Raw genomic sequence first — 9,028 nt, forward strand, 5'->3', positions numbered from 1 at the left:
GCCAAAGGAATTAAGTCTCCATCTCAGATCCCTGGTCAGAGTCCAAGTCTCACATCCGTAGTGCAAGACTGGAAGCACCAAGAAGACTCGGACTTTCATCCTCTTGCACAGGTACCGACAGCGCCACACCTTATGATTCAGTGAATCCATGACTCCCCAGGCCCAATCCAGACGTCTGGTGACCTCTGGCTCACAGCCAGCAGAGACATGAATATCACTGCCAAGGTAAGTGAATCTCTCCATGACATCAACATCCTCACCACAAACAGGTACAGACAAGATAGCAGCATCCAAGATGTTATTGAAAGCCTGGATCTTAGTTTTGACCCAGGAAACATGTAATCCTAGCGGCTCCGACTCCTCATTCATCACCTCCAGGGCTCCCAAAAGGATATCCAGAGTCTCCGCAAATATGACTGCATCATCTGCGAAATCATGGTCAGAGATCTTGACATTCTCAAACGTTGCACCACAGCTTGATGTCTCCGACATCCTCCCCAGAATCCAGTCCATAGAAGTGCTGAAAAGTGTGGGGGGCCAGTACTCACCCCTGATGAATTCCAGTAACATCTGGAAATAAGTCGAAGATGGTATCACCACATCTCACAGCACTCTCAGTACCAGAGTATAGTTCAGACATCAGATCGATCGGTTTTGGTGGCACCCCACAAAGACCAAGAATCCTTCAGAGGGCATCCTGTTTCACTGAATCAAATGCTTTGCAGAGATCAACATAGGCTGCAAGCAGCCCCTGCCAAAACTCTCGCCTGCGTTCCGTGAGGACTCGAAGGGCAAGGATACGGTCAATCATTGACCTCTTTGGTGTAAAGCCTGATTGCTCTGGACGCTGGTGTTCAAGCAGATGGTGGCGAACCCTGTCAAGAATTAGCCGAACAAAGACCTTGCCCGGCACTAATTGGAGCGTCACTCCTTGGTAGTTGGTGCAGTCCTGGCGATCACACTTCCTTGTCCAGAGAGGGACAACATGGCCCCTCTTCCAGTCAGTTGGGATAATGCCTTTATTCCAGGCAGAGCAGAGAACTGCATGCAATGACATGCAGCATTTTCACCAGCCATGAGAAGTTCAGCGTGGATGCCACTGATCCCAGGAGCTTTACCCCTTTACACCCAGCTCACTGCAGCCTGTGTTTCCACAAAATAAGGTGGACAACAGTTCATTGGAGGGTCAGCAATACGGATAGTAACACCCCTGACATCCAACTCAACAGCTGGTGCATCAGCCTGGTACAGCCGCTCAAAGTAATCGGCCCAGCGAGCCTTCATTTTGGACTCCTCTGTCAAGAGCCCACCATCCGCCGCTCTAACTGCAGTACACCGAGGGACGGGCATGGATGAATGCAATGCGCAAATTTCTCCGTGAGCTGGACTAGAATCCCTTGCCCACAGGTGATGCTCTACCCCCCCCCCCACAGATTCCTTGCACATCGCCCTCCTTGTCCACCCTCAGCACACGTACAGTTTTATGCCTGAACTCCCTGAACAGCTCAGCTCTGCCAGTAAGCCTGGCCTTGCGAATCCGATCAATGGTATCCAGTGTCCTTTGAGAGACAAAATTCTACTTCGCCCTATGGTGAGTTCCAAGACATCCACCAGCAACATCAAGGATGGTGGTCTTGAAGGTACTCCACAACTCTTAAGGATTCCTCAAAGCACCCAGAACCCCCCCCCCCAAATCTCGACTAAACGTGTTCATAAACTCCTCAACTATAATCACATCCTTAAGCTTGCCATCATCCAGCCTCGGCATTCTCCTGGATTTAAGCTGCAACTTCAGAGTTGCTGCCACAAGGCTGTAGTCGTTATTGTAGATCTGAGCACTCTGGTGGACCCTGCAGTTCTGGATCATCCTCCAGTGTCCATCAATGACCACATGGTCAATCTCCTTTGCCACACCACCAGCCTTGGAATACCAAGTCCAGTGGTGATCCTGTGGGCGCTGAAACCATGAACCAGCCACTCTAAGTCCATGACTTCTTTCAATGTCAAGGTACTTAGTGCTATTCTGGTTCACAATTCCAGACCCATGGGAACACATGTCTCCTAGCCATCCTTATCAGTTTCAGTCAATGCATTGAAAATCCCCAAGACTAGAAGAGTATCTCGCTTGGGCACTAATCAAGCACAGACTCAAGCGCGGCATAGAATGTGTCCACGGTGAGATCACTCACCTTCGTCAGATAATATACAGAGACCAGGGAAACGACATCCAAGGAGTGATGAATCCTTAGTCTCATAATACGCTCGTTGACTGGTGTTCTCTCAATTATCATTTGAGTCAGCTTATTGGACACAGCTGCAGCAACTACTTGGGCATGGTAACCATCAGAGCAACCAGACCAATAGTAGGTGTAACCATCTGCCATTATCTCACCACTACCCGGTCTCGAACCTCAGAGAGTGCTGAATTTCCGATGTTCAAATGCTTATGCTCAGATGGTAACAGAGACAGGTGATCATCCTCTCTTAGGGATAGGACATGTCGGATTCCTTTAACTTTGAAGCCATGATTCACTGTGCACGCAGCACTTGATGAAATAAAATGATTTAGTTCAAATAATTACTTTATCCACAAAAGAGTTGCTGCTTAATGTAGAAAAACCCTGGTGACATCGCAAAGTTCAATCGCCTGTGAAATAAACATTCCAGATAATCCGCCATGTTGCCTGCTCGTTTGTGCACGCGTCATGTGGTACATCGTTCACAGTTCGTGCAAATTTTATAGCTTTATTTTAAAACATCCGTTTTTCACCAGACTTGCTTTGATACCCTGTAGAGCATTACCTCGCGAAACCTCCGAAAATATAGACACAGATTTGGCAGACACTATAGAAAAGCAGTCCCTCTCGGGGACGGGGCATGAGATCAAGCAGTGAATGCATGAAATGATTCCGCTCAATGAATCTGGTTAATTTTGGCGCATTCCTAAATTTTTTTGTTCACTCAATATAATTCTCCAAACAGGAGAAAATGATAAGTTTAATGCTTTGGAAATTTCACATTTTCTTGTGTATGTATGGAGAAGGAGGGACCATAGCGTTACTTCCTCAAAGTAAATAGGTATACCGGCTTAGTTATAAGACTTGTTATTTCTTTAAATTAGCAGTATATATATATGTATATGTATATATATATATATATATATATATATATATATATATATATATATATATATATATATATATATATATATATATATATATATATATATATATATATATATATATATATATATATATATTGTACACAATGTCGAGGCTCGTGTTAGAGTTAACACACAGAATGTACAACAAGGGGAACAGGAGACAAGAGGGGCAGGAGAGGGAAGCACAAAACAGTGGGGAACAGAGACATTTGGAGATCTGTAGAAGGGTGAGGGATGGGTGGGGTACACAGGGTAAACAAGATGAATACTCCAAGGACTTTCAAGTCCGAATACTACAGGGACTTTCAGGAAGAAATGTAGAAAATTTCAAGGGGGTGGGATTGGGGTGGATTAACAGGGGCAGAAAAGATTGTGGTTTAGAATGTGGGAAGATAAGAGATGGTGGTGAACAGCTGTTTTGAAGACCTGAAGGGAAGGAGTGGGATTGAATAGAGTGTGGGAATTTGTTCCAAAGGTGGGGAAAAAACAGGAAAGAACGTGAGTAGTGATTCTTGATTTTGGTACTTTTCCCAGAAGAGGGTTGCTGGGAGACCTTGAGCACCCTGCGGAAGGAAATATAGGGGGCACAGATCACAGACAGCAGGGGGGGGGGCAAGGCTGGAGAGGAGACGGTGGAAGACAGAAAGTCCACCGACCTGCCTCCGGTGACAGAGTGTGAGACCCAAAGATTCAGCCTCATCGTGGGAGATACCAATGATCCTAAAGGTCTTGGTTTCCACAGCGTGGAGCCAAGAAAGGTGAGAAGCCGGAGCACCAGCCCAGACGGAAGAGCAATACTCCATTAGGCTGCGTACGAAAGCTTTGTATGTGGTCAGGAGCTCAAGTGTGCCAAGGAAGGACTGTTGCCGTGCTCTTTTGCAAACTGCCAAACTTTCAGCTTGAAATCGCTGTGAAACTTATTGTTTTCTCTTATTTGTATTGACAGCAAACATTGTATGATAGGGACAAGAGCTCAAGTGTGCCAAGGAAGGACTTTGCACGACGGAGGAAGCCCAGTCGGCGACGAGCTTTTGAGGCCAGCTTGGAAATGTGGCTTTCCCAGGAAAGATCATTGCACATTGTGAGACCCAGAAGCTTGAATGAAAGGACTTCAAGAGGATTGTTGAGAAAGTGGATGGGGGAGGGGGGGATCCAGACGGTCCTTTAGAAGAGACATAGTGAGAGTGTGAGATTTGTCAGGATTGAAAGACATGTTCCAAGTGTTAGAACAGCTTGTGATTTTATCCAGATCTGCAGAGAGAGAAGAGGCTACTGCTTGCCCATCTGAGGGATGACACATGGTACGGCAGTGGATGGAGTTATCAGCAAAGTGATAAACAGGATTTTCCACAGAGTCGGAGAGATCGTTGATGAAAACCAGAAAAAGCACAGGGCCCAGAACACTGCCTTGAGGAATAGCAGCTTGGAGAGGAAGAGGGGATCGCAGGGGGGCCTAAGGTGAACGTGCGACCAGACGGACGGTAACGAGTGGGTATATATACCAGTTATTTTTTTACTGAAATAAAAACACAACAGTTCAGAATATACCAGTACGTGGTGCCCCCAGAATCTGAATTGAATTCGTTCCAGGAGGCTGTTTGGATTGCAAAAAGTTCGATTCCCAAACTATTTTCCCAATAACAAATAATGAAGTGAATTAATCTGTTCCTGGACCCCAAGAAAACCCACTTTCAAGACACTTTCAACTGAAATTCCCCATGTTTAAGGTAAAATAAGATGAGTAAATGACCTTCGGTGGCAGTGTATTGTATGTTAACTGGTACAATCACCATATCCAAAAGTTCACACAGGCTCGAGCTCTGTTCTGGGTTCCGATCGCTCACGCACTCTGCGAGCGCTGCCCCCAGGGCAGCTCATCAAGCATGATGTCCCCAGAACCACAATCACTTTCATCAAACGCATCGGGCTGAGGTAATCATGGATATTCCAAATTGCAAACGGTTTTTCTGTGAAATTAAATCCTTGCCCGACAGTCCGTCACATCACGTGATCGGATTGCTTTTTTGTTATTAATTAAAACACAAGATGAGTTTAAAAAAAATAACAGCACAAATCAAGGTGAAAACACGAGGTAAAGTAGCGATCGACACACGAGAGATGCTTTCACGAGTACTTCCACCGACGAACTGAATGAACAAAGCGTGAAGATGCGAGTCGAACAGGTGGGGGAGACACGTGAACAAACATGAACGCTTCGTTGTGTTCGGTTTTTTAAAATGTATTCGGTTTTTTAAAATGTATTCGGTTTTTAGGGCAAAATTCATATTTCGTTGATAAGAGACTACGGCAGCCGCATGAATAACGCAAGTCCACCGTACGCCCTACGTACGGTCGACGTGGAACACAACTACGTCACAACTACGGCATGTCGAATTGCTACGGCCAACGTAGAAGTGAAAAAAGTTATAACTCCGCGTTATAATTCCACGGCGACCCCGATGGCCTGCAAAAGATAGCCAAACGGCGTAGGGCCACCCTGAGGCCACCACAGAAACTCTGCGGCCGCCGCACGTTTCTTTCAATTCAGAGGGCATACGGCTGCCGTATCCTCACCGTAGAGCAAATGAGACTTCGGCCTAAATGACGTGCTCCATGTTTGCCACAGCACTGCAAGCACACTTGGATTTGACAGGTAAAATTGTTGATCACTCTGATGCATTGTGCTGTAGGAATTAAGCTAATTTTATCGATAATTGTTGCTTTGAGTTCTTCAATGGATTGTGGCTTTCCTCTGTCGACGTTGAAATGTGGTGGCGATATGTCTGGTGAGTGTGGCTTGTGGGGCCCATTCAACATCAGTCATCATGACTGATGACTTTGTCACCAAAGTGTGTCTTGAGTCAGTCAGTCAGTTCAGTGAATCATTGGAAGTGTGGGGAGTGGCTCCATCCTGTTGAAAGTATTGTTCCTCTCTTGAAACCCCATGTAACTGCCAAGCACCCTCCAAAACTTCCCAAGAACTTTGATGTAACGCTTTGCATTGACAGTCAGTGCCTTGCCTTTGTCGTCAAGCCAGGAGAGCCAAATATTCCATGTTTATTAATTGCGACACAGGCGGTGCATCTTTCTGAGTAGAGAGGTTGCTTGAATGGTGGGGGGGGGGGGGGTAATGATCCCCAGTATACGCAGTTCTTGGAGTTGACGTGCATAAAGAAGGAAATCGGCCTCATCAGAAAACCACATTGTCAAGGAAGTTAGGCTTTTCTTCAATCTTGTCTGCAAACCACTGGCACATTGTCACTCTTTTTGGCATTTAGGCTGCAGTCAGTTTGTATTTAATCTGAATTCTGTATGGTTTCACAACATGGATGAGAATTCTTCTCACTGATTCACATGAAATTCCAGGCTCTTGACTGACAATTGAGAGATTTCTTTGGGTCTCTGTCCACTGAATCACAAACAGGGTCAGTATTCCCAGGAGACCTTACATCTTGAGGACGTACCATATGTGATGGCCCAACAGCACTTTTACTGCTGAGATTTGTGACAGTGCCGTTTTCTCTGAACTTTATGACCAAGGCAAATATCACTGACTTACAAGGCACAGTGTAAGTTTCAAACTCACTTTTAAACTCGATTTGAGTGTTGTTGTAGGAGTCCATTTTAAGAAAAAATTCCAAAGAATAAGTCTTTTGCCGAGTTGTTATTGACATCCTTAACCCTTTGAATCAATAGCTTTTGGCAAAAAGGGAAGAATGGTCACCAACTTTTGTACTCTGTCTTGTGATTCACTCTTCTTCAATGACCTGAAAATACAACTAAGAGCTTAGCATTTGTAAGATGGAAGATATTAGGTAAAGGTGGATTCCGTTTTTTGGGGGACAGAGGTCTCTGTTCTTGTTGATGTATAATCCAAGGAAACCCTTGCACCCTCCCCTCACCACACCCACAATTATTCCCCCACACACCTCACACTGCCTTGATCAATATTTGGCTATAAATGAGTGATGATTTCCACACTTGTGTATAAATTCATAGTTCTGCTGAATATTACACAAATTGATGAGGTAATTCATTTATTATTATTATTATTTTTTTTTTATAGGCTCCTATAAGAGCTAACACACAGAACACATATAAATAACAACCGGGCGAAGTGGCGTGCGCCTGTAATCCGGCTACTCGGAGGCTTGGGTTGGAGAATCGCTTGAGGACGTGAGCTCTGCGCTGGGCCGTGCTATGAGAGGGTGTAGGGCAGCCCGGAATCATGGCGAAACCCAATCCTTATCCCTGTGTCGTAAGAGGCGACCAGGGTTGCGTCAGGAAGGGCATCCAGCGTAAAAGCTGTGCCAAATCAGTATGCGGATCATAACGGATGATCCGCTGTGGCACCCCATAACAGGAGCAGCCGAAAGAAGAACAACATATATATATATATATATATATATATATATATATATATATATATATATATATATATATATATATATATAAATATTGTTGCGGATTCGCGCCCGCCGGCGTGCTGACGGCCACGTAACTCGAATCGCGGCACGTCGCCCACCGGACGGACAATCCAGTCGTGACCCTCTCGGACTAACGCCGGGAACCAGTCACGGGTGGACCTTTCGGTCTCACCGCGATCGAGCCAATCGGCCCCCGCGTGGGATAGGGTTGCTCGCCAAATTCGACCTACCTAAGTACCCACACGGAGGGTAGACCGGGCGATCGCACCTCGCCGCAGGTCGACTTCGGACACGGGCCACTTAAGCGACCCATTCCGTACTATCGGGATAACCGAGCGGTGTTATTCGTCGGCCTCGACGGTTCAATTATCGGGCGTCTTAGCCCAGGACCAACCCTTTACGTGAAGCAAGATGGGGATTCAATGAAAGAAATGACGAAGCGAAGCGGGAAAACGGTTCAACATAAAGCACATTTATTCGCGATGAACGGAAAGCACACATATACAATTGCACCAAAAGCACATAGAAAAGGAAAAGAAACACAATGCAATTTTACACAAAAAGCAAATGTAAAAGCGAAGACACAATGCAGAGCTATCCGACTACCGAGCACACGGCAGCACTTATACAATTCTACTTCACAGATGGCGCCGACAACACATACCCAAAACCAAGAAAAAGAACACCCTCAAGGATGAGGCGGGCCTGGGGCCGAGACCGGGTCGGGCCTACCCGTCTGATGATGAGGCGCGAAGTGGCGATGGTGCCCCAACTCCGCGGGCCTCGCGGACAGTGTCTGGTAGGGGGTGGGAAAGGGGCCCCCTCTGTCGCACTATCTCAGCGCGGGGGGAAACAGGAGGGGGTTGCTGATGCTCGGGGTAAGGAGGATTTTTACTCTGTCTCGGGTCCCGCGACGAGCGTCTCCACCTCGACCAGGTCGCGCCGTCGGCCTCCCGCCTTCAGCTCCCGGCACCGACGCGAGCACCCCCTCGTCCGTCTTCGCCGCCGCCACCTCTCCACAGCTCCGCCGACAACTCGTTCCAACGCACAGCTCGTTCCAACGCGCAACTTCCGACGACTCTCTTGAACTCCGAACTCACTCTTTCCAACGCACACCACGATGACGACGACGAACGCAGCCGCTTATATTAGCCCCGTGGCTTCGCCTTTGACCCCCTGCCTTCGACCTTTCACCTCGCTCCCCATTGGCCCGAGAAAAAGTGGGCGGGAATGCTTTTTGATCCATGAATTTGCATATAGCGACCGCCCTCCAACGCCCTGGAGGCGGGGCCAAATCGCCCCTTGCTCACCGATTGGACGGAACAAAAGTGGGCGTGAGTCGTTTTTGATCCGTTTTTGGAGCGGAAAGTCCGTGGTTTTGTACACGCTGTTCGGCGCGCGCCCTGCACGAGTCCAATACCGGTACCCACAAGCGGCG

At 47.0% G+C, this 9,028-nt stretch overlaps 1 protein-coding gene across 1 annotated transcript in view; it reads left to right on the forward strand.

Annotated features, from left to right (window-relative positions):
- The window catches only part of LOC147032632 (inositol 1,4,5-trisphosphate-gated calcium channel ITPR1-like), a 578,387-nt gene that overhangs the window by 355,451 nt on the left and 213,908 nt on the right, over positions 1-9,028 (forward strand). The window lies entirely within an intron of this gene.

Source organism: Eptatretus burgeri, chromosome 2, assembly GCF_056783735.1.
Source record: "Eptatretus burgeri isolate ZD-2024b chromosome 2, Ebu_testis_v1, whole genome shotgun sequence".
Classification (NCBI taxonomy): Eukaryota; Metazoa; Chordata; class Myxini; order Myxiniformes; family Myxinidae; genus Eptatretus; species Eptatretus burgeri.